Source organism: Apodemus sylvaticus, chromosome 8 (assembly GCF_947179515.1).
Source record: "Apodemus sylvaticus chromosome 8, mApoSyl1.1, whole genome shotgun sequence".
NCBI classification, from domain to species: Eukaryota; Metazoa; Chordata; class Mammalia; order Rodentia; family Muridae; genus Apodemus; species Apodemus sylvaticus.
Window position 1 is genome coordinate 89701919 of NC_067479.1, and position 26234 is coordinate 89728152.

General features: G+C 47.8%; 1 protein-coding gene across 1 annotated transcript in view; it reads left to right on the top strand.

Annotated features, from left to right (window-relative positions):
* The first annotated feature begins 11866 nt into the window (after positions 1-11866).
* Positions 11867-26234, top strand: part of Anxa11 (annexin A11) — a 45347-nt gene continuing 30979 nt past the window's right edge. Inside the window, exon 1 of the mRNA XM_052189905.1 lies at positions 11867-12009. The gene's annotated coding sequence lies outside the window, so the exon portion shown is untranslated. The remainder of the gene's footprint in view (positions 12010-26234) is intronic.

Below are 26234 nucleotides of genomic sequence, written 5' to 3' on the forward strand. Positions count from 1 at the left end.
TCACTCACTTCTATCCCCCGAGCTCTGCCTGATGTTTGGCTGAGGGTCTCCACATTTCCATCCATTCATTGCTGACTGAAACCACTCAGGTGACAGTTGCGCTAGGCTCCTGTCTGCACGCAAAGTCGAGCAGGTGCTCTTCCACAGGAGCAACACGCCCAGCCCTCAGAGCCAGACTCTCAGCCACCATTGTGTTTCTAGTCATAAAAAAAACGAATCTCTGCAGGAAAGCTCTATGGAATTGTTCTGTGTGAAAAGCAGAGCTTTTATTACTGCTGTACAGATAACAACTAATTATTTTACCCACAGCTACTCAGCTGTGGACCCAGAGTTTAACAACAGATGCTCCGATTCTAGAGTCCACTTACATTTTTTACACTTTAAATTCCTTGCCTCACATAATATTAATGAACTTTAGGGTGAGAATGTGCCTAGACCTGGGGACCAGGAGTAAAACAATGGTAAACATACAGTATCTGATTCAGCCCATTCCCTGATGCTCAGTGACGTGGTCTGTGTGTGTTAACAGGAATGTGAACTGGAGAGAAAAAGGAACAAGGGAGAAGGCCATGCTTGTCTTCAAGACTCTGGGGTCAGTCTGGGTTCTGCTGCTATAACAAAATGCCCGAGGCTAGGGCCTCACAAAGAAAAGAGGCTTTATTCAGCTCACAGCTTTGGAGCTGAGAACTCAAACAACGTGGCTTTATCTCCAGCAAGAAGCTCCTGCCTTTATCACTAGGTGGTGATAGCATCACTGTGGGAATATAAGAAGGAGTGAGAGATTATACAATGGGGCAAGAAGCCAAACTCGAGACGCTCCTGTCTTGTGCGTTTGTAACACTTTGTGATCTCAGGAACCCGCAGAGGTCCCATGAGAAGGGCATTGATTTTTTTTCAGACGGCAGTACCCATACCTTGAGACAAGACACCACGCTAGGCTCCTCCTCCTCTTAAAGGTCCCACCCTCTCCATCATGGAGGACTGACCTTCAGTCTCCTGCACAAGACTAATTTGTAGGACCTGTTTGCCTCCAACTCTGACCCTCAGAGGAGATTCCCCAGATCTCAACATCTGTCTGTAGCAAGCTAAGCCTTTTTGTTTGTTTGTTTGTTTGTTTTGATTTTGGTTTTTTCAAGACAGGGTTTCTCTGTATAGCCCTGGCTGTCCTGGAACTCACTCTGTAGACCAGGCTGGCCTCGAACTCAGAAATCTGCCTGCCTCTGCCTCCCAGAATGCTGGGATTACAGGCGTGCGCCACCACTGCCCAGCTGCAAGCTAAACTTTTAGAGCAGTATTTCTCAATCTCTGGGTTATGGCCCCTTTGGGAGAGTCACATCAGATATCCTGCATATCAGTTATTCACAGCATAATTCACAGCAATAGCACAATTATAGTTATGAAGCACTGTCATGATGATTTTATGGTTGGGGTCACCACAACATGAGAAACCGTCTTAAAGTGTCACAGCATTAGGAACATTGAGAACCACTGCTATAGAGTATCTTCTCAATGACACACACCTGTGTCTGTACCCCCCAGCTGAACAGACCTGAATGGTTAGTCCTGTTTCTGTGGTCTCCCACCATTTCCAGTTTAGCTCTCAGTGGCTGATGGGGAGAGCGAAATAGGACCCATTGCAGAGGGCTGAGTCTGCAGGCTGCCTGCTCCAACTGCTGAGATGAAAAAGCATATTCTTCTAGTGTCTTGTAGAGGGTCCCCATCCTCAGCAGCACCCCTACAAGAGAGACAGGACCCAAGTTAAAAAAAAAAACCACATTTTTGTTGTTGTTGTTGTTGTTTAGTGCTCCTCCACATGCATTGGGAGCTGCCAATGTGCCCAGTGTTAAAGTAATTCCTCAAGGACCCGATAGGGGGCAGGCAAGCACACAGCTCCGCTGCTCCGCTAAACCCCACCCTGTACTTCAGAACACAAGCCTGGAGACAGGCAGTGCTTTGAAGGCACTTAACCACTAGAAGAAAAGAGAACCTTTTCTTACCTGGCTTTGCAAAGACACAGTGTGGCTGTGAAGCTGAGATCTCTTTAGAGTGCTACTTTCGACTGCCAATTCCGGGATGAGTCATACTTTAAAAATAAGCTGAGCTGAGACTTCACTTAGACCCATGCAAACTCAAGCATCAGGGAGAGCGTGTAGCTGCGGGAAGGTCAAGGATGCTCTCGCAGGCAGGCAGAGCTGGGCTTCTCTGCAGGAGGAACTCAGAGTCCTTCATCATATGACGGGTCATCATTACATTAGCAGTACAGATCCTCTTGGGAAAATTGTACAGAGGGTATGTAGCCACATGGCCCATTTTTCGTGTCCCACACCACAACAGATCCTCCTGGTTAAACTGGCTGGGAAAGTCATATATACAGTAACTCACAGGGTGATTTATTTATTGTGTGTTACAATGTGCTTTCTGGAGCTGGAGGGGTGGCTCAGTGGTCAAGCTCTTCCAGAGGTCCTGAGTTCAATTCTCAGCACCCACATAGTCCTGGCTGAAAGGGCTTAAAAAGAGAGGATTGGGGGTTAAGGGAGTGTGGCACGGCGGTGAGGGGGAAGGGGATGCCCAGGCAGGCCCTTGTCCAGGCACCTCTTCCCCCTAAGGGACCACACACGCACACAGAGTTTATTCAGGGTAGAGGATGGGAGTTAGTGGTAGAGAAAGGCAGAGAAAGAGAGAGAGAGAGAGAGAGAGAGAGAGAGAGAGAGAGAGAGAGAGAGAGAGAGAGAGAGAGAGAGAAGTAAAGGCCGGCCATGACCACGTGGAGAGAGGGGGAAGGAAAGAGAGCCCAAGGGACAGAGAGGTGAGAGTATGTGGGAGAGCAGGGGGGGGGGAAGAGAGAGAGAGAAAAGGGGTAAGTAGCCCTTTTTATAGTGGACCAGATATATGGGGCGGGGCATACCTGGCTATTGCCAGGTAGGTGTGGAGTGGAGCTTAGACAGAATACCAACACTGGCTCACAGGTTTATAGCTGTAGTCCCATGGAATCCAATGCCATCTTTTGCGGTTCACATGTGCATGCAGACGAAACACCCGTAGACATAAAGTACATACATAAACTTTTCTTAAGAACCTACTTTCCGGGCTGGAGACATGGCTCAGCGGTTAAGAGCACTGTCTGCTCTTCCAGAGGTCCTGAGTTCAATTCCCAGCATCCACATGGTGGCTCACAACCACCTGTAATGGGGAACTGATGCCCTCTTCTGGTGTGTCTGAAAATAGCAACAGTGTACTCACATACATAAAATAAATAAATCTTAAAAAAACAAAACAAAAAAAAAAAAAAACAAAAAAAAACTCCTGCCGGGCAGTGGTGGTGCACGCCTTTAATCCCAGCACTTGGGAGGCAGAGGCAGGTGGATTTCTGAATTCGAGGCCAGCCTGGTCTACAGAGTGAGTTCCAGGACAGCCAGGGCTACACAGAGAAACCCTGTCCTGAAAAAAACAAACAAACAAACAAACAAACAAACAAAAAACTCCTATAGCCCCTCTGAAAGCTGAAGATGATCCAGAGAGAAAGGAAGAGACAGTGTGAGTGAGGGATGGGGACAGGACACAGTCGGACAGGACACAGTCGGACTGGGGCAGGACACGGTCAGGGTGCCTGGCTGCTGAGGCGGGGCTGGGTAGAGGCATTCAAGCGAGAAAACAGTCATTTTGTTCACAGGAGCCATTTCCAGTCTGTAGCCAAGTTAAATTTCTGTCAACTATACAACTTGAGTTTCTGTTTCTCAGAGCTGGATGCATGTACCCCAGTAACCATAGGATACACCATAAACCAACCCCATCTCTGGGGTCCTGGCTGTATGCAGGTTCTTGGAAATGTTCCATATCCACTGTTCCACGGCCTGCTTTCATGAACTGCCTGGTCTTACTTCTGTAACCACAGTTACTTGCTAAACCTGATGGGTTTGCCTATAAAAAGGTCTTGAAAAAATTGATTTCTGGGCTGATCTTGTGACTTTCACCATAGTGGGAGACAGCCACAGATTCAACTCTGATGTGTACACAAAGCTTGCTTTAATTTGGCCATAATTTGGGTCGATGGGTCTTTCTCCTCACGTCTGTAGAATTAGCATCAGCTGAACAGTTAGGGGCTGAACTTGCTCCTGGAGAATCTGCAGAAGTTTCTAGACAGTGACAATGTTAGATCTGCACCTTGCTTACCTTGGAGGGGAGATCTGAGGGAAGTGGGATTCAGGAAGGCCTGTGAGTATGCAGGCCCTAGGCCGGGTCAGCTTAGCTGAGGCTCTGTCTAGACCATGAGGACCAGGATGGTAGTATGTATGGCATGGGGGGGAACAGGGCTGAGAGTCAGCAGACACACAGGAGACAAAGTCTGTAGCTGAAGAGACTTTTCAGACAGTGTTTTCAGGAAATCTAATAAGAAAAACTCTTCGGTTTTCTCAGAACGGTCACGTGGTTTGCTTCTTTCCCTTGTTCCTTCTTCCTTCCTTTCTTCTAGTACTGGATATTAAATCCAGAACCTTACACATGCTAAGCTCTCTCTCTCTCTCTGAGCTACATCTCAGCTCCTTGGTTTTATTTTGTTGAGACAGGGCCTCATTATACAGTCCAAGTTAGCCTTGAGCTTGCTATGTAACATGGGTTGGCCTCGAACCCTTGGTCCTTCCATCTCATCTTATCCTAGTGCTGGGATAACGGATGTATGGCACCACATCTTGTGAAAGTTTGCTATTTTAACTGAAAATACATTCCTCTTCCTGGCCTCAAACTCTTGATCTTCTTGCCTTCCTCACCCTTTTAATCATTAGTGTTACAGGCCCAGAGTGATTTTTAACATGAAAATTTTAATGATAGCTGTCAGTGTTGGTATTATTTCAATACAGTTTCATGCATCAGCCATAATATCTCAGGACGTCGATGCCTCCTTCTCAGTGTCTAATCTTGTACTTACAGCATGTTCTTACTGTACTGTTGGGTCGAGGTCTTTGTTATCCTTGTATATATGTTTTATACTAAGTTATTAAGTTTAATCTTTCTTAGTGAATGTAGGACAGCAGAAAAAATAAGAGCCGGGCGGTGGTGGCGCATGCCTTTAATCCCAGAACTCAGGAGGCAGAGGCAGTAGATTTCTGAGTTCGAGTCCAGCCTGGTCTACAAAGTGAGTTCCAGGACGGCCAGGGCTACATAGAGAAACCATGTCTCCAAAAACAAAAACAAAACAAAAAAAGCAAAAACACCATAAAAAAGAGAAAGAAGAAATAAGTCTGATAAGCCAAGGTTCAGTCAAGATGGTGATATGGTGTAGCTCTTTTCTCTAATTGAAACTTTCCCTCCTCAATGCCAGGTAAGACTCAGGAAGTAACTTTAATTTACAAGCTCAGAAAGTAAGAGAAACTCAGAAGCCTCAGGAAAGTCCTGAAAGAACAAGACTCACACCTGCCCTCTTTCCGAGGTTCTATAGCCAGTGACTATCACAGGGGTAGAGGAGACTCTCCGGCCAGCCTGCTCCAGCTTTTATGAGTCTCTGGTGATACAGCTGTCTTTGAGTCATTCCTGGAAGTACCCCCTCACCTGTACTCGGTAGGTAACCACAAATAAACTCACTGCTTCACTGAGCTAGACTTGGGTGGAATCATTTCTTTGATTTGTCATTGGTGCCCCATCATCTGGCATGACCATTATTTATTAGTTCATATATCCCCAGGAAAAGTTACTCAACAGGAAGGATAAGTTTCCATTTTACACACAAGCATGCTTCTATTCATAGTACTTTTATAGTTTGTGGCTTACCGTGGAGAAATTCTAATAAGACGCATTTACTGAAGTTGCTTTTAAAAGTATTTTTATTAATTTGACATAATTGTAGATGTTTCTCTGCTGAGCACAATCCCTATAAGAGAGAATTTCCAACTTAAACAGTACGGATGAAACATCGTGTCTCATGCTTACTACTTTATGCACAGGGTGGTGGGAAGAGCTTCCATAGATTAGTTCCTGCTTCCGTGTATGTCAAAACCTGTTCCTCCTCTGTGCAGACACATTCCTGAGTCCAGGTGCTATAGCTCAGTTACTGCTGAGATACCGTCTCTGGAGTCAGTCCTACCCAAGGCGGGGCTATGTAGCAGCTCCACATCAATCTGACTGCAAATTCGACCTTCATTTCCTATCTCGGACCAGATCTCCTATGAATACTTCAACTTGAGGGCCTGGGGTGGGAGATCCAGCCACCTTAACCACTTGAACATAAGGTCGCTCTTTTTTTTTTTTTTTTTTTTTTTTTTAAATTCTGCAGTAAAGAAAGACAAGGCTTGAATATGGCAGAGTCTTTTTCCCCATAACCTTGTAAAGAGTTCATCCAGGAAGGGGTCCTGTAGCTTCCAGATAAGTCTATCCCTATTGATAGGACTTGAGAAGTGATTGATTATGGTAAGGGAACTCCAATTGCTATCAAATTGCTGACTGGGAAGTGGTTCAGGACCCAGGAGGAAATGCAGGTTAGTTGGGGAGAGATGGCAACTTTGTTTTCCGATGTGACAAATTAGATTATGTCAGGGTCCCATGTAGACCAGGCTAGCCCCAAAGATGTTAAATAGTTAGAATGACTTTGAACATCTGATTCTCCTGCCTTCCCTTCCTAAGAGTTGGGGTTATGTGTGTGTCACTATGCCTGACTTATGGAGATCTGGGGACTGAACAAGGGCTCTGTACAATAGGCAAACATTCTATCTACTGAGCTGGAGAGCCAGCTCCAAGAATTTATTAACATATTTATTTACTTTCATTTAGTCAAGATTTATTTCAGGGCCCAAGAACATCTAGACTAATCAAACTGGAAACAGTGCAATTTTTTATTGTCAGATCCAAAAGAAACTCCATTTCCCCAAACTCCAAATATCCAGAAATGAGTGCAACCTGATCTATAGGTGGGTTTCTGGCGGCTGGACACAGCCTCACTCCTCAGGAACTTGTGACACTGCCTTCCATCCCCCAAGGAGTCATTTTCCCTGCGTCTGGCAGGAAGGACCCATGGCTACTGCAGTGACTGTCAGCACACCACAGCACATGCTGGCTGCCAGGCTCCTCAGGGTCACCACATCTTACACATTCAGAGTCCACGCCAGCACCCCAGCCCTCCTCATGCCCTCACCTTCCCTAAAGTCCTCCCTCCAGCACACTGGCCACCTCCTCCTTATAATCCTGCTATTTTTCTATTTTTGTTATGTTTCCCCTCTTTTCGTCCCTCCCTCCTTCCCTCCCTTCCTTCGTCCCTCCCTCCCTCCCTCCCTCCCTCCCTCCCTCCTTCTTTCCTTTTTTCTGCTCTGCTCCTGTTTCTCTCAGCATGTTTTTTTTACTCACTACCCTCTGCTGGTCTCCCTTTCTTGCAGACAGCCTGGCCTTGTCCACTCTGCTCCCTACGCTTGGCCTTCGACTTTCTCTCTCCACTCTGCCCTCTTTCCAATGCCTCTGACTGTTCTCTCTCTCACAGCTATAATAAAAACCTTTGCCTTACCGGTACCATGGAGTGACCATGTCATTAGCTGATACATTTATAGTGCATAAACACTTCATATAAACTTTTGAAAGTACAGAGAGTTGGGCCAGTGAGATGGCTCAGCAGGTAAAGGTACTTGGTACTAAACTGATGACTTGAGTTTGATCCCTGGGACTCAGTGGAGGAGGGAAAATTAACCAGTAGTTCTCTGACCTCCACATGAGTGTACACATAGGCTAACACATGCATAATATGTAGATATATCATTAAGAAAGTCTTAAACAAAACTGTGTGTATTTTCCAAAAACAATGGCTATTTAACAAAACACGAATTAATGAACTTTTAGATATTGATAGTCTCATTAGCAGCTATTCACACTAAATAAACACAACTCTGTTTTTACAAAAAATGTTTTTAGCTTTGCTTCATAATGCTGCTTATAATTGAGGCTTCTTTCTTTCAAATATGTGAATTCTAACATTAGCTACTATATTTTTAGGGCCAGTGAGATGGCTCAGAGGATAAAGGGTACTACTAAGCCTCATGACCTGTGTTTGATGCCCTGGACCTAAGCCTTGCACTGACTCTTAAGCTGACAGATCAGGGGAAGCCTAGTGATGCGGGGAGGTGGAGGAGTGGGGGGTGGAGAGGTGGGGGAGGGGGTGGTTGAAGATTTTTGGGCAAGCGCTGTCTACCAGTCAGGATGAGAGAATTCCAGCATGTGTTAATTCACAGGGCTACAACTATGAGTTCTAGGTGAGCATGTGGTAGCTCTCACACAGACAGCAGAAATACATCCAAATATTGTGTGCATTGTTATCAATATGAGCTAGTTAAATGAACTACCTAAAGAGCTACTATACTCAGATGGATTCTTAAAACCTTGTGAAAAGTGATGTTCTCTCCAAGAAACAGCTGAGACAGCAGTGCTGGGAGAGGAGAGATCACAATCTGTGTGCACCCTGCTGTTGGGCAGCAGTAGACGTGGAAATATCAGTCTACCGTCTTAGAAATTAATAGGTAGAACAGGAAACCAAAGGGAAAAAAAAAACAGATGAAAGGCCAAAACAGCCTGGCTAGCAAGCTCACAGAGTGATTTAAAGGTGGAGCTTTGCACGCACTCTAAAGCTACATTCATAAAATCTGGAACAGCTGGGGCTGGAGAGATGGCTCAGTGGTTAAGAGCACCGACTGCTCTTCCAGAGGTCCTGAGTTCAATTCCCAGAAACACGGTGGCTCACAACCATCTGTAATGGGATCTGATGCCCTCTTCTGGTCTGTCTGAAGACAGCTACAGCATACTCACAAATAAAATAAATCTTAAGAAACAAAACAAACAAACAAACAGAAAACTGGAATAGCCAAAAATAAGGCCACCGGGGGAGAAGGCCTTCTAAAGGAAGTGCATTTTCTTATCTCCAAAGCATTAGAAGTAGAAATAAATGACAAGAAGGACTGATTCCTTAAAAAATAAGAACCATAAATTTTAACATGGAAATGTGCTTGCAACCCATTGATTAAGGATGAAACTCTAACAACGTCCCCCAAGTATTTATTTATAACTGAGAGGTGATAAAAGTACCGGGTATTTAAACTTGGCAAGAAGTTAAAGCAGAAGCCGGGCTGTGGTGGTGCACGCCTGTGATCCCAGCACTTGGGAGGCAGAGGCAGGTGGATTTCTGAGTTCGAGGCCAGCCTGGTCTACAGAGTGAGTTCCAGGACAGCCAGGGCTACACAGAGAAACCCTGTCTCGGAAAACCAAAACCAACCAACCAAACAACCCAACCCCCCCAAAAAAGAAAACAAAAAACAACCAACCAACCAAACAAACAAAAAGCTAAAGCAGGATTTAGAGGGAGATGTATAATGAACCCATTTACTAGAAAACAGCCAAGACTGTGAAAACATTCTATCTCCATGTTGAGCTCTACAAACCAAACCATCAGCGTGAGCCTAAGAGATAAAAGCAGGAATTGTAGCAAAAAAGCTACTTCAAAAGGAAGTAACATGGTCAAAATAGCTAAGAGTTGACGCTTGTGCAATGTACAAGTGTGCTTTGTGTGGAGGTCAGAGGTCAGCATCAGGAGTCTTCCTCAGTCGCTTCCTACCTCATTGCTGGACCAGGTTTCTCTCACTGAGCTGGAGCTTGACCACAGTGGCTGGCCAGTGAGCCTCAGGAATCCTTCTGTCCATCCCCAACTATGATGCTTTGTCCAGCGCCCCCCACCCCACCTCCAAGGCAGGGTTTCTGTGTGTAGCCCTGGCTGTCCTGGAACTTGCTGTGTAGACCAGGCTGGCCTTGAATTCAAAGATCCACCTGCCTCTGCCTCCTGAATGCTGGGATTAAAGACATGCACCCCGCCCATCCACCCCCACCACCTCTGGTGCTGCGTCTTGTTGTGGTGACCTCAATCATAAAATTATTATTTTTTTGTTGCTCCGTCAGAACAGTAATTTTGCTACTATTATGATTCCGTAATTTAAGTATCTGATATGCAGATCGCCCTAGGCGACCTCGACCTCTGTGAAAGTCATTTAACCCCAAGGAGTCGCGACACCCAGGTTGAGAAACGCTGCCCTAAATGATTTGTACATGTCATGTTCCAAGAAGCATTGGCTCCGCTTCAGAGAAAAATGGGCCATCAGAAGGCCGCCTTTGTAGCCCTCGCGGGCGGACCAGCTAAACACAGGAATAGGCCAGAGGAGTTGGGTCGCAGCCAGGTGACTTTCCTTGGAGAATCCCCCTGTCCGGGAGAGAGTGCTGGATGACAGGAGCTCCAGAAAGGCTTGGAGCTGGTTTGGTAGCGGACTGCACGTGAGTCCCACGTCCCTATAAGTTCCTGTTCTTTCTGCTCCTCTGCGCCTCGGCCCCCCCCTTTTTTTGGGGGGGGTGTTGTTGTTGGGGGGGGACGTTTTCTATGTGCGGTTTAGTGTTTCAAACCCTGAATAAACAGTTCAGGTGCCTGCTTAACATATCAAAAACAGCCTGGCCGCCAGGTTCTCCCAGAATCCCTCAATCCTCACCTGTTACAGGGTGTGGCTGGCATACTTTGTCTTCTATCCGGAACTCTCCCGGCAACGGTGGCCACAGGGCCCGGCTGCTTTTCTCTACGTAATATAACGATTCTAGTTACCCCTCCCCCCCTTTATTTTTTACCTTTGGCCTCCTAGCTGCTGCACCCAGTTTTCCTCTCTACCTCATCTCCTTCCCCTCCCCACACTCCTCACAAGGCTCTGGATCGTGACCACTCTAGATTCTCCCAGATGTGCCTGCCTCTGACTATGTCTTTTTTTTTTTTTTTCTCAACAATAAACCTTCTCCTCCACCATACCTAGGAATAATCCTGTTCCTTTGCATTTATTTATTTATTTATTTATTTATTTATTTATTTTTGTTTTATCAATCACTCTGAAACCTTAAGCCCGAGTTTCCCGTTTGTAGACCCCTCTTGGCAGGACCAAACCTACCAAGCAGGCTCCTACGGCTCTCACGGTTCGCCGGGCTCCTGAAATGCAAATGACCAATGGCCTCTTTGCAAATCAAAAGTGGGCCTGGAGCTAGATAGTGAAGAAAAGCAATCCTTAGGGTGTGTGTGTGTGGCGGGGGGGAGATCCTACGCAGTCCTTAGGAAGAACCTGGTGGATCCTGGGGCGCCAATTGAAAGGACACTCCAAGATAAAGTGAGGGAAAAAAATTCCTGCAAGCTTGTTTTATAAACTAACACGTTTGCGCCGGGCGGTGGTGGCTCACGCCTGTAATCCTAGCACTCTGGGAGGCAGAGGCAGGCGGATTTCTGAGTTCGAGGCCAGCCTGGTCTACAGAGTGAGTTCCAGGACAGCCAGGGCTACACAGAGAAACCCTGTCTCGAAAAAAATAAATAAATAAATAAAACCAAAAAAAAAAAAAATAAACTAACACGTTTGCATAAGCATCCTGAGCAATGCACACGTAGAAGTGTGTTGGACATCTGGAAGGAGGCGCCCAAACGGGAGCTGCAGAGAGTAAGAGTCTTAATTTTTATTTTTAAATGTTAAACAATCATTACTATACTACCCTTTTCAAAACAAACATGGGCTTTCTCCTGTTATTAACATATTAGTATTTTTTTGCTACAATGAATGAACCAATATTGATGTAAAGTGGTAATTTTTCCATTGTGAAGTTTCCTCCTGCCGTACGCAGTGTCCGTTTTAAGTTTTCTTCGCTGTCAGACTCCTGAAAATATACACCTGAGAGAATGTCCCCTCATCCGGCAGTCTAGAGCGGCTCTGCTCCACTGGGAAAGCTCGGGGCTTCCTTTAGCAACCACCACAAGCCTGCAGCCCTCACCTGTGGGCGTGGTCCCACGCACCCCGCCCTCCAGAGAGGCCCCGCCCCTCTCGTGTGACTCCGCCCCGGGGCGACTTAGGCAGCCGCGCCCCGAGAGTTTTCCGCCCTGCGGGCTCCTCCTCCGACCGTGCGCAGACACACTCCCGTCGGGATCCAGGAAAGCGGGAGTAGGAAGGAGCTGCTATCCGAACTCAGTGTCGCGATTTCTGGTGCCAGGTGCGTGAGGGTCCCGGCGGACGGCCTGCGCATGAGGGATATTCGCGCGTGGCATGGGGTGCAATGTTCCCCCGAGGACAAGGCCCGGAGTCGAACGGGGTCAGGGCAGATGACCGTGGGACCCCAGGATCCCCGGCTGTGCGAACTTGGGGGTGGCTGAGGTCTTCTTATCTCAGTGCGCTTCCGGAAGAAGCGGAGCCGAGCCCCAGCCGGCCGAGAAGGCTGTCTTTGGGAACTTTGCTCCGGAACTGCAGGGCGCGGGTTCCTGGACCTGCCACCCTGGGTTTATATAAGGCAAACTCCCAAGCGGTCCAGAGAATGCGCGATTGTGCCAGATGCCGCGTGCCTATCTTCCTTACCGCTTATCCAGCTAGATCCCTCTGCCCCTGCCCCCGCTTCTCGTTCCAGAGTCCTAAAGAACTCCTACTTGGGCTTGGCTCCCCGACTTCCCGTGGGCTCAGGCTAAGCTCCTAAAGGCGTACAAGGTGGCAAACAAATCTAGGGGCGAATAGCTAAACTCAAGCTGGGCACTTTTCCTCTGGAGATTTCTCTCCCCGCCAGCTAATTAGTTGGTGTCCATGGAGATTGGGTTTCTCGGACCCTACATCTAGAGTGCCAGCCTACCCATCCCATCCCTTCACTGGACTCTAGATTCCTCTCTGCTCTGCCCTGCCGGCACAATAAGGCTTGCCCCGAGCCTGCCTTATTAAGAAAAAAAAAAAGCTACAAATGCGGCCCTGGGTTGGGATGTAGTATAAACTTGGTAGATGGCGCTGTGTGTGTGTGTGTGTGTGTGTGTTGTTGTTGTTGTTGTCAAAAGGATGACTATTCCTCGGCTTGCTCCTATTATTCCCCTTCATTATTTCCTTGCTTCAGTTAGTTGTTGGGAATTCCAGGAGGATTAACAGGGCTGTTCCCTCAAGGCTGTGTCTAGCTTGGAATTCTCTAGCTGGGGAAACCAGGTGAGCTCACCCGCCGCCGTCTGTCGCTCTAACACAGGTGCCCACTTTGTATCCCTCCATCCCTTCCCAACACCTCATTAATTTCTGCACCTTGATTTTTCTCCTCCATAAAATGAAGATAATTATAATTCCTATTTCATAGACTTATTGTGAGGATTCTGCGAGTTAATTTTTTGTTTTTTTTTGTTGTTGTTATAATTTTTTGGGTTTTGTTGTTTTTGAAACAAGGTCTCCCTATTTAACATTGGTTGGCCTGGAACTTGCTTTGTAGGTAGACCAGTCTGGTCTCAGTGCCTCCTGAGTGCTGGGATTAAAGGTTTGTGCCACTAGCCCAACAAGTTAATATTTTTTTAAAAAGCATTTATCTTATTTTTATTAAGTGTATGTGTGTTCAGATCCCCAGGAGCTGGAGTTACAAGTTGTGAGCTTCCTGAGTGTGAACTCTGGTCCTCAGCGAGAGCAGTATTCACTTTTACCCCTGAGCTATATCTTTCCAGTACTATGAGTTAATCTATTTTTACCTTTTTTGTTTGTTTATTTTTTGTGTAGTCCTGGCTGTTCTGGAACTCACTCAGTAGACTCTATTGGCCTCAAGCTCAAAGACTGTCTATACCTCCTGAGGACTGGGGTCAAAGGTGTGCCCCACTATACCTGGCTTATTTTCACAATTTTTTAAACACATTTTATGTTTATAAGTGTTTTCATCTTCGTGTATGTCTGTGTGCTGTATGGGTACCTGGTGCCTTTAGAAGACAAAGAGGGCATTGATACCCTTGAACTGGAGTTACAGATAGTTGTGAACCACCCTGTCAGGACAAGTGTTCTCATTTATTTATTTATTTATTTATTTTATTTTTTAAAAAAGATTTATTTATCCCTCATTTATTTATTTATTTATTCCTTATTTTATGTATATGAGTACGCTGTAGCTATACAGTTTTGTGAGCCACCATCTGGTTGCTAGGATTTGAACTCATGACCTTTGGAAGAACAGTCAGTGTTCTTAGCCACTGAGCTATCTCTCTAGCCCCTATTTTTTTGGTTTTTCGAGACAGGGTTTCTCTGTGTAGCCCTGGCTGTCCTGGATCTCACTCTGTAGATCAAGCTGGCCTCGAACTCAGAAATCTGCCTGCCTCTGCCTCCCAAGTGCTGGGATTAAAGGCATGCATCACCACTGCCCAGCAGGACAAGTGTTCTTAACCACTGAGCCATCACTCCAACTTTGAGTTTTTCTTTTTCCTCTGAGACAGAGTCTCTCTGTATAGTTCTGACTATTCTGGAACCTGATGTATAGGCCAGGCTGGTGTCACACTCATAGAGATCAGCCTTCCTCTTCCTCCTGAGTGCTGGGATTAAAAGCATACACCACCATACACAGCAAGTTAATGAGATTTTGTTTCTTTGTTTGTTGTGAGACAGAGTGTCTCTGTGTGTAACCCTGGCTGTTCTGGAATTCACTCTGTAGACTACCAGGTAGTCTTGAATTCACAGAGTCTGCCTGCCTTATCTCCTGAAAGAGTATGTGCCACCATGGTGTGGTGCAGGTTGGCCACAGCTGCCTGGCACAAGCTGATGTTTTTAACAGCTCTGCCATGCGCAGGTCCTGAGCAGTTAGAACCGGTGGCAACTGATGCACCGCACGTGTGCATTACGGTTGGGTGGATAATGCTTAGGTTAGGCATGAAGCACCGAAGGCAAGGCTTGGTGATCGACTGAGACAGCTAGTGGATAATGCAGCAAGAGCAGTACCACAGGGTGCAGCAGGCTTGAACAGCCCTGTCCCAGCACGCACCTCTCTGCTCTCTTTCCTTTGTTTTGTCCATTCCTTACTTACAAGCCATTCTGGTGTTCTGCTTGCTGGTAGGAGGGCCAGACACACCCTCTTTAACCTCTCTGCGATTGGCCCAGTTCTTCAGACCGGCCTTGGAAGGATTTGTATGACTAGGTATCTAGTCTTTGTGCCTTTGGAGGGTGGAGACTTTCTGAATCTTTCTAAGGGCCCGTGTGGGTCCTCTTTCAAGATGGTTTCTCTGTAGCTCTGGTTGACCTGGAGCTCTCTCTGTAGACCAGCAACTCTCCCTGTAGACCAGGCTGGCCTCAAACTCACAGAGATGAGTGGAATTGCATGTTTTGTTTCCTGAAGGCCTGAGATGATCTCTTCTTCCCTTCCTAGATGCTTTTCTCCCTCTTGGGCCCGAAGCAGTTTCTAGCATTTGGTCTCATGGGGTTGGGAGAGCCTGGGTGTGGCTATACTTCACAGGCATAGCCAAGGGAACACATTCCAATTTCTATTAACCTTCTCAACACCCACTGAACTCATTCCTTCCAGAGCATCAAGAATTTGTGTGTTGTCTAGATAGGACAGCTCTGAGAATAAATGGAATCTGGTTTCCCTGGTGGTGTTGGTGTTTGTTAAAACAGTTGTTGAACTCTGTTTGGAATGGAATGGCCTAGTAACCTCTAAAACTGGTTGGCTTACATCAGGTGTGTTGACCGTAACTCATGAAAGGTCCCAGGGCCACGTGGCTGGTTGTCATGGAGGAGAAGAGCAAGCTATGCAGTGAAACGGTCAGCCCACACTGATAGAAGAAAGAATGGAGTTTCAGGGGGCTGGAGAGATGGCTCAGTGGTTAGGAGCACTCAGTGCTCTTCTGAAGGTCCTGAGTTCAATTCCCAGCACCCACAGGGCAGCTCACACCTGTCTGGTGCCACCTTCTAGTGTACAGATTGTACATGCATGTAAAGTACCCATATGTAAAATGCATAAATAAATAAATCCTTAAAGAATAGAGTGGCAGCATCTGAACAATTAGGGAACAAGGGCTGGAGAGTTGGTTCAGTGGTTAAGAACAGGTATCAGTTACTTTGCTGCTGCTGTGACAAAACACCATGGGCAAGCGTTTGGTAGGGCTTTTGCCTTCAGAGGGTTAGAGTCCATAATGGTGGAGCAAAGTCACACAGCAGCAGAAATTGCTGAGAGCTCACATCTTGACTCGGGGAGAACTATGGGCCTTTTGAACCCTCAGAGCCCCCCTCTAGTGACACACTGCATCAGCAAGGCCACACCTAATCCTTCCCAGCAGCCACCAACCGGAAACCAGCTGTTCAAACTTATGAGCTTGTGAGGACTAGTCTCTATTCAAACCTCCACAGAGCACCCCCATGGCCTCTCATAACCATCTATAGCATGGGGGATCTGACGTCACTTCTGATCTTACAGGGCACCAGTCATGTAAGTGTGTACTACTAGGTAGATGTAGGCAAACACCCATAAAGTAATAAAGAACTAGAGGACTGGAGGACATCTTCATATTCCGGCTAATCAAGACAAGCCTTGTCGCCACTTGGTCCCAACTTTCTTCCTGATAAATGGTTGCCTCCAGCGGAGAATCAGATGACTGTGTTTGCGGAAGGGTTTTGAGATTATCGAGGGGGCGGCGATGATCTTGATATTGTGGGTGTGTTACCCACGAAGCAGGAAGCTTACAGAGCAGCATATCATGGTCGAGGCTGGCTCCGCGATTATTAGTGTTAGGTTTTTTGGGGATTGTGCTGCTGAAGGTCCCACTGTCTTAGCAGCAAAGAAGACAGTTGAAGGACTCAGGGACTGGAGCCCTTCAGTGGGGGCTGGCTTTGCAAGATGGGTGAGAATTCCGTGTGAGGGAGAGAAGAAATTGGGCACTGTTTACAGGGAGAATGGGAAGGCTGGTATTCAAACCATCTTTGGGGGAACAGGGTGTGTAACGGGGCAGGGCCAGCGTTAATGAGCGAGAGTTTGCTGTGTCCGCCACAAAGGGCACAGGTATTTTTAGTAATTAGGTGACAAGGCATGTTTCCGTTGAAATCTTTAGTGACTGCCCACTGCTTGTCCAGCCAGTTCTGTATGCACAAAAGGAGACCTAGTATTCCTGGCAATATCAAGGGCTGCCCCCTCTTTGAGTTCTTAGTAAGGGAATTTAGGAAAGGACTTGGAAGGATGTTCAAGGACAGTTTTGTTAAGAAAAACCTAGGCAAACTGTGAATCACAGTAGTTGCCAAGAGGAAGGAGATGGGGAAGAGAGAAGGCACACAGGCCTTCAGGCGGGCAGGTCAGGCCTGGCAGTGGCCACACACTTAATCTGAGGCCTCGGGAGGCTGAGGCAAGGGATCACTGGGAGCTCGAGGCCAGCCTGGTCTACAGAGTGAGTTCCAGGACAGGCAGGGCTACACAGGGAAACCTTGGGAAACAAACAAAATAAAAGGAAAGAAAGAAAAGAAAAACAGACAAAGGAAGGAAGAGAAAGGGAAGGAAGAAAGAAACTAAGCAGGTAGGTTTAGTAATGGGGGTCAGCAAATAGCCTCATGGCTGACAAGCAGCCACATAGCAGACGGGGAGAGAAAAGGGGTGACAGAACAGCCCAGAGTATGGAAGAGCATGCCCAGGTGTTGTGTAATGTCTGCAAGGGAGACTGGGGGTGGAGTGGGGCAGTCACAGTGCTACATGTTGGAAGCTCTGTGGGACTGCACAGGGTTAAGGACATCATTCCCCAAGGGAATCCCTCTTGTCTCCAAACTTGACTTTAGGTGAATTACCATTCAGGAGGCGTGGTCTCTTGGCCAAGTGATTGACAGGCCCAGCTCTTTTAATTCTTAGGAACCTATAGTATGCAAGGATCTAATCTTCGGAGCAGATCAAAATGTCATGGGTCTGAGCAGAGCCAGAGGTAGCTTCCCTGTTTTGACCTGGGAGAGAGCTTTTCCTTAGCAGCCCCAGAGCCTGGGCAGCCATCTGCAGTGGCCTCCAGCCTCCTGGAATGGAACACTAGCTTTGCCCTGTGCGTGTCCCATGAGACCGGATGAGGACCCAGTTTGTAAGGTGGAGGAGGTCATGAACTTTGTTTACCCTCATGTTTCATTTCAGGAGTCGTTGGAGACTAAGTGGGGGGTTGGAGACTGAGGAGGAATGGTCTGGGCTAGACAGGCAATTTTGTCTAGGTTGTATTTATATTTGGAGTCAAGGGCATGGTGATGTTAAAGAACTCCCTGGAATAGCTGAGTAAGGGAGAGGGAGCAGCAGAAGAGATGATAGGAGGGTGGTGAGGTAGACAGACAGACAGACAGACAGATGATAGGTAGATGATAGATAGATAGATAGATAGATAGATAGATAGATAGATAGATAGATAGATGGATGGATAGATACAGATGGTTGATAGATGATAGATGAAAAATAGATGATAGTTGATTGATAGGTAGACAGACTGGAGATAGTCAGGAGCCAAGGCTATCTTGCTGCAATAGATTTAAGGAGTCCGAGGTCATAGGATTGTTGTGACAGCCGGGGACGGGAAGGAAGAGCAGGAACAAACCTCAGGAGAACGACGACTGAAAGGCGGACAGCTAGTACAGGCCCCCGGCTCCTTGACTACCTGAGTGGAGGGGGCGCTGAACTGCCACAGCCCTCCCCCCCCCAGCCCCTCGTCCTGCAGCTTCTGCATAGGACTTGTTTATTGCGACAGTCACCAACTGGGTTACTGTGGCTCCAGGTCAGCAGCTGTGGAATGTTCTCAGTGCAGAATTACCATAATTTATTCAGTCTTTTCCTTACTTGTGGGTAATGAGTTATTTTCATGTTTTTATTGACTTAAAGCAGAGTTGGGGCAAAGAAACTGTCTTCTTGGAATGTATTTACTTAGGAACCGTTAACATTTTTTTTAAAGTTTTTAAGCTCTCTAAATTAAGAAATAGGATTCTAGCTGATTTCAGTAGTGTGTGGTGTGTGTGGTATCTGTTAGTTATGTGTGATGTGTTGTGTGTGTGTGTGTGTGTGTGTGGTGTCTCTGTGTGTGTGTGGTATGAGTATATGTGTGGTGTCTGTGTATGGTGTGTGTGGTGTCTGCGTGTGTTGTGTGTTGTGTGTGTGTATATATATATGGGGTGTGTGTGTGTGGTGTCTGTATGTGGTGTGTGTGATGTGTATATGTGGTTGTGTGTGTGTGGTGTGTATGTATCTGTGTGGTCTGTGTGTATGTGCAGGGGGCATCAATTTTAACTTTTATCCATTCCTTCTCACTTTTAGTTCACCTTGTTGCCCTCTTGTCTTTTAGATTTGTTTTTTTTTTGTTTGTTTGTTTGTTTGTTTGTTTTTTTCCGAGACAGGGTTTCTCTGTATAGCCCTGGCTGTCCTGGAGCTCACTCTGTAGATCAGGCTGGCCTCGAACTCAGAAATCCCCCTGCCTCTTCCTCCCAGAGTGCTGGGATTACAGGCGTGCGCCACCACCGCCCGGCTTCCTCTTGTCTTTTAAAAATCCTGCTGCCGTCAATCACCACTGCCCTTTGGATATAATGCTAGTGGATGGGTTTCCGCACTGTCTTAGTTACTTACTATTGATTTCTGTGAAGAGACATCATGACCACGACAACTCTTTTTTTTGAGACAGGGTTTCTCTGTGTAGTCCTGGCTGTCCTGGAACTCACTCTGTAGACCAGGCTAGCCTCGAACTCAGAAATCCACCTGTCTCTGCCTCCCAAGTGCTGGGATTAAAGGTGTGTGCCATCACTGCCCAGCCTTGGCAACTCTTATAAAAGAAAGGATCTAATTGGGGATGCCTTACAGTACAGAGGTTCGGTCCATTATCGTCATGTTGGGAAGCACTGTGGCAAGCAGGCAGAGAGACATCGTGCTGGAGAAGGAGCCCTGAGTTCTACGACTGGATCCATAGGCATCAGGAAGAGAAGGACGTACTGGGCCTTGGCTTGAGTTTATGAAACTTCAAAGCCCACCCCCGGTGACATACTTCTTCCAACATGGCCACACCTCCTAATAGTGCCACTCCTTGTGAGCCTCTGGAGACCATTTTCATTTAAATGACCACACATACAGAGCACCTGCCTTACAGTCCTGGTTACTTACGGTAAATCAGCTCTGATCTATGGACTGTTTAGGAAAGCCGTCCTGAATTTCCAACTTGGTAGTGTCTTGGAGAGGCTGACTGCTTCAGATCGGGTCCTGGTTTTAGAGGACTGTGATTAGCAAAAGACAGCAAAAACGTCTCTTCTCAGACTGCATGAAGTCCTCCTTGTGGCGGACTATATAGTGTTAAAGTGTGCTTCAAATCCAAAGTGACCTTTTCTTATCATGAGACATATCTCAGAAATTCTCACCGTGAAGCAGATTGTGGTGGCATGAACCAGCAATCACAGTGTTCTGGAGGCTAAGGCAGGAGGTTCATGAGTTCAGGACCAATGTAGACTACGTATGAAATTTAAGGTCAGTCTAGGTTGGTTGTATAGTGGGTCCTTATCTAAAAAAAAAAAAAAAAGCAACAGATCAAATAATTCTCACTGTAATTTTATCTAAGTCAAGCTCCATTTGTTCTTGGCAATGGTTCTGGCTTTTACGAATTTGGCTTTCATGCTTTGAGTTAACAGATTTTTCAGGCCTGCGTTGTGGATTGTCTTGTGTGATCTTTGGTGTTCAGGTCTGTATTATTCATGTTTTAGGGATAACCAAGAGGTGTGATCATGTCTTTTCTTACAGTCCTAAAAATCAATAAAAACACATTTTACAAAACAGCAGGACCCAGACGTTTAGAGGCAGTGTCCGCTGACAGACTTCAAGCTGTGCCCCTGTGCCCTTCAAGCTGGGCACTGGTGGAAGAGTCTGTAGTAGGGTCTTGCTTCTTAGCCTGCTGATGACAGTGAGTGCCCCTCTCCCAGTGTCCCAGTGGTCCTTGTCCTTAGGATGGCCAGGCTTTTGGACAGGGTGGATGAAACAAGACTTAGCTGTAAACTCTAGGGACTTAGGGGTCGTAGTCTGTTTCCGATGCTGTAACGAAACATCTGAGGCTGGGGAGCAAATACGGAGAAGCCGATTGAGCTGTGTTCTGGCAGCTGTCTGCTACATCACAGCATGGCAGAGTAGGAAGGAGGAGGAGGGAAGGACGAGGCCGCTGGTGTTCTAATAACCAGTCTCCACATCCCCCTCAGCCCACTTCCTAAAGCCCTGTCACTTCTCAGTGCCACTGCACGAAGCATCACGCTTTTACCAAGTGGGCCTTTAGGGGACAAACCATAACAGACCTATACCAGCACTGTGGCCGGAAATCCTCCCCACACCCCAACACACACACACACACACACACACACACACACACACACACAGCTTGGGCCTCCTTCCTGTGTATCCAGGGATGTGTGGCCAGCTCTGACTTTCCTGAGCACGTTTTCTTTCTCATCTGAGGCAACAGGATGGGATTTCTCCATCCTTCCAGAGGTGCCAGTGCAGTTAATTAATATACAGGAGTATAGAGGGACAGACGGCAGAAGCCTGCTGTGGGGTCTTGGTGTTCTTTCCCTTCTCTGGAGCACACTGGACTGGAGCCTGCCTCACTTACCTTCCTGAGCTTAGACATTCTCTAAGGCCTGTGTTTTCAGACAAACAACCGAAGAGATACCTGGAAAAGTTCTTGGTTTGCTGGGACAGGATTATAAAAAAGTCCTCAAGGGTATGTGTGTGTGTGTGTGTGTGTGTGCCCGTGCGTGTGTGTATCTGCGCGCGCACGCACACACACACACACACACACACACACACACGGAGATTTAAAGGGTGACATCAGATAATTGTCCTCCGTCACTCTACTTTGTCCCTTGAGACAGTGTCTGTCACTTGCCAGTGTGGTTAGGCAGAGTGCCCAGAAGCCCAAGTGACCTGTGTCCACCACTCTTCCAAGTGCTGAGGTTGTTGGCCTGTCCCTCCATACCTGGCATTTCACATGGGTGCTGGGGATTTGAACTCAGGTCCTCATGCTTGCAAAGCAAAGCACTCTATCTGTTGAAAGATTTCAACCATTAACACATTTTTAATCTTAATATTCCACATCTCATGTTTACTTTCTTTGTATGTCTTTGCTTTGTCTTAGGAATTTTAAATCATTTATGGTTAGAAAATGTGTTTCTCTTCTAACCATCTCGTGTTCTGAGTGTTCTGAGCTTGGAGAGAAAGTGGGTGGCTGGAGGCTGTGCCCACTACGGTCCTCTCTGGAGGCTTCTGCCTTTGATACTCTGCGGGAGTTACACTCCTCCCGTTGTTGTGACTGGCTCTAATTTGATTCTGTGTGGTCCTTGCTGTTCCTTAGGCGTGGAGGTTGCTTTCTTTCTTGCTAGATGCGTTCAATGTCTCCTCACTCCTCTGTCCCTGCTGTTAGGATTCAAGGAGGGCTTCTCTCTGCCTCTCTTCAGACATCAGAGGCTAGGTTTTCACCACAGAGCAGTCCAGGCACCAGGCTCCTAACAATCACTTCGGGCCTTTTCTAAGGCTGTGTTTTTCACATTTGAGCATGTGTAAGGCTTGCTGTAACACAGTTCTAGACCCCCGGTGCCCACCGGGACATGTACCTGTGTGTCTACATATCTGTGCATGCCTGTGTGTGTGAGGGTTTTAGTTCTGGCAGGTGGCCAGGATGTGCTAATGCATCCAGTCACAGGGTCACATTTGGGGGATGCTGTCTCTGTGCTTCCTTCACCGGCGTGGTCCAGGTCAGCCCTAGTGCAGTCCTCATTGGCAGGCACTGTGGAGCTGATGGAGAGGCTGGAAAACTTGGGGGGGGGGTGGTTGCCGTGTGCCGGGTTATGGTGAGTGTTGTGTTCCTAAACTCTAGGCAGGACAGATGGCTCAGGGATAACAGTTGGAAGGTTTGGGAACACCACCCACTTCTCTCCTTAGCTCAAAATTAAGATGTCTCTCTCCTCTTGCCATTGGCTGAGCTGACACTGCACGGGTTAGGGAGTGGGAATTGAGCCATATGTCGCAGCAGCCAGAAGTCATCAGGGCACACAGCAGGGCAGCTCTGTCCCTGGGGGCTGGGGAACCAGCCTCTACCTCTTCACCCTCAGTTCTAAGAGGCCTAGCTTGTTAGCGCACGCTGTGGTGAGCTCCCTCAGATTTCCCAGCCCCCATGCAACCAGATGTTTTCCAAGACGAAAAGCTTTGAGATGTGTCCTTACCAGGTTGCTTCTCCAACCCTAAATATGACATGTAGGGCACGGCACTCTTGCCGTGGTAACAGCCCTGTGTGGGGTGAGCAGAGGTCCTCACATTCACGAGGGATGAGACTTGCAGCTGCCCACTCCGGCTTCACTGTTGTCACTCTTAGCTCCGTGGAACAGATGATACTCTGGGTATGACTCAGTTTATGTGGGCGTTGTTGGGAAGGTCACCTCAGTTTGGTTTTCCCAGGTTGACCTTCACGTCTCTCAGTTTTACCTCCAGCCCAGTGTGAATGTAATGGAGTCCAGGGAGCACAGTGGCCGCTCGGGCTGAGGAGCATTGGACAGGAAGTCAGGAGATACAGTTTCAGGCCTTGTCCTGTCCGCAGCCAGCCTTGAGAACTCAGGCTGGTCTCTCCTGATCCCTGGGCCTTGACGCCTACCAAATAAAATAAGCCACTGTGTCAGATGATTTCAGTGATGGCGCAATTCTGGAGCAATCCAAATGCCACCGGGGACTGGCCTTTTATTTCTAAGAAGGTTCTTTCAGGTTTGTTCCCTCAGGCTCGACTCCTTGGTGAGGCCTTAGAGGTTGCTGTGGCTACTCTCCTGCCAGCTTTGCCCAGAATGTCTCTAGGTTGGGCTGCCCCGGAGACACAACACAGTCTTGGATGGTGGCGGCTGCCACGCCGCCCGGAGAATGATTGATGTCAGTTCTGCTATTTTTAATTCCTGGTATGTGGGTGGGGAGCCGAACGCCCGCCTCCACCTTCAGTGGGCTTTTTGTGTCGTGCCTGAGAAAATGGACTCAGGGTTGGTGAATGCTCCCGGGCTTGAGTCAGTCACCTAATGGCACCCGTGACCCACATAGTGCCGCACGATCGCAGGGTGTGGGACTGTAGACCTGGAAGAGGCAGGATGTTCCTACAGCTTCTTGCATCATTGAGGGTCCTGTTTGGGATGGGAGGGAGAAGGGAATCCTCTAGATGGCTACTGCTTGTCCCCCAAATTCCTGGAGTCTACCAGCCAGGGTGAGGAGAGAGGAGGCAGGCAGGGCCTTGTGGTCCTAGCAGGATGAAGCTGTGTGGAATAGCCCAGTGCCAGCTCTGCTGGGCCGTGGTGGGAAGCAGCAACGAGGAGAGGCTATTTGATGGTCCGTAGCACCCATCGTCTTCCTGGGAGCCACAGTGCAAGCGGTCCGGACACTGCCCCTTGACCTCCGAGCCTTGTTCCATAGTGTATAGAATGGGTGTGGCAGTGTGGTATGCAGCTGTGAGACTGCTGGGGAGGGTGAAGAGCTGTTCAGTGAGGAAATGCCTGTCCTAGGAACTAGAAGAAAGGCGTGGGCAGAGAGAGCATGCCAGGCTGGGTGCTGGGGGAGTTCTAGGAAGAGCCATCCTTGTGGGTGGGAAGGACACCCAGGGACCTCTTGTGTGGCCTTGGGGAAGCTGCCTGACCAGTTGCCTAAGACAGAAACTGCCAAGCTTGGACAAATGAGGGCCATGACGTTTCCTGGTTTTTTTCCTGTCACATGGGTACCTCGGGGGTTCCTTGGGACCTCCTGTCCTTTTGCCATTCCTCAGTGCCTCAGTGTAGCCCTGAGTCCAGAAGGCCAGCCGTAGAGGGCCAGGACCTGACGGAGAATCTTATTCCTAGTTGAGCTGTGTGTTCTTTGGGGACGTCTTTCAGTTTCTGGCAGGATGACTGGCCTTAGCGCTACAGAGGACTCAACTCTAAGGGATGTTTAAACCCCAAGGCTTCAGGGCAGGGCTGAGTGGTAATGTTTTCTAGGTGTGGAGGCACTAAACTGCCAGAGCAGATAAATGTCTGATGAGCTCCTGACAGTGACACTTGGTCAGGGCCCTTGCAGCCTGTAGGCCTTGATCTCAGTCTTTGACCTCTGTCCTTTCCTTGGGCAAGAGGGTGGAGAGGTGCCTTCCAGAGAAGATGGTCTCTAGGAGCTTACAGAGGGCCCACCCCCTCCTGTTCCATTTCTGAAAAAGTTTAAGTCCTAGATTCCCTCTGCATCCCTTCTGTTTCTCCAAGGAAGTAACTAACCTTGAGCCCAAAACCCTCCTAATGGTGGCTAAGATACTTTGAGGAAGCCCAGGCTTCCTGGAGAGGTAGGATTGAGGAACCCCAGGGAGTCTGCGTCTACCTGGCTCCACTGGAGAGAATCGGTTTCCTCCCACCCTGGCGTAGCCCCCAGAATTACACTCCACCCTCTCAGGCTCACCCCACCCCCACGAGGGAAGAAAGAATGGCTTTGAAGTATTGCTGTGAAGGGTTTTCTGTGTCCTTGTGTCCAGCCCCCTGTTGTGGGGAGTCTAGGCCAAATGGGCGGTCCTCTTCCACTGCAGTAGGGCAGGAGCAGATGTTACTAATCCCCCGCCCCCTCCCTTTCACCTCCGCGGCCCTAGTGGGCTCTGGGAGGGTGCCAGAAACCGTATCACATGACAACAGTGGCGTAAAGTAAGGTGTTTTATCCTCTTTCCTTAAGCCGGCTCCTACAATCCTGTACACTTTCTACTCCACAAACTTCTGTCTATGCCTGTAGACATTGCTAAGCAAAAAACTCAGGGACAGGTGAGTGGGTGGGCGGGGGCAGGGAGAGAGGGAGAGAGGGAGGGAGCTCTGATAATAGTCTGTTTTTAGTTAGGTATCAGGGTCCCTGTCCTGTGTAGCACTTTAGGTAGCTGCATTATAAAAAGCATAGTTTACTGAATAAGGAAGTCTGAAGGGCTTATAATGAAACCAGCTGTCTCCCCACACACCCTCCCCTGTCTGCCTCTGTACTGCTAACTGTCCGTCCTCAATATCTTTATTTAAATGATAGGTTTACAGTTCTCTGTGTTAATTTGTCAATTGGCACATTATTTGCTGACATGCTGCTTGGATAGATAAGGAATCAATACATGTCAGTATTTAATTCTTGCAACACTGTGACTGTAGTAGGTATGGCTTACTCCTGCCCCAGGCGACCCGAGTTTCGCGTGCAGGCCTACCAGGTGACTTCCTGTTCTGTGGTGAGTCATTCTTCCCTCAGCCTTGACTCTTTTCCATAGGATTGTCCTGAGTCGGACAAGTTGTTCTCCAAGTCTGCCACTCAGCTATCATCTTGGGACTTCTTTTTAAAAAATCTGTGTCAGACTCCCTCTGCGCTTGGGGGAGGTAGGAGGCGATGTGTCCTTTTTAAAGTCTCTGTGGAAACATCCGTGGCACCCGGTGGATAGGCTGGTGATTTAGCCGGCCTTGGGCACAAAGCACTGAGAACAGTTTCTCCTGAGAAGGTTGAAG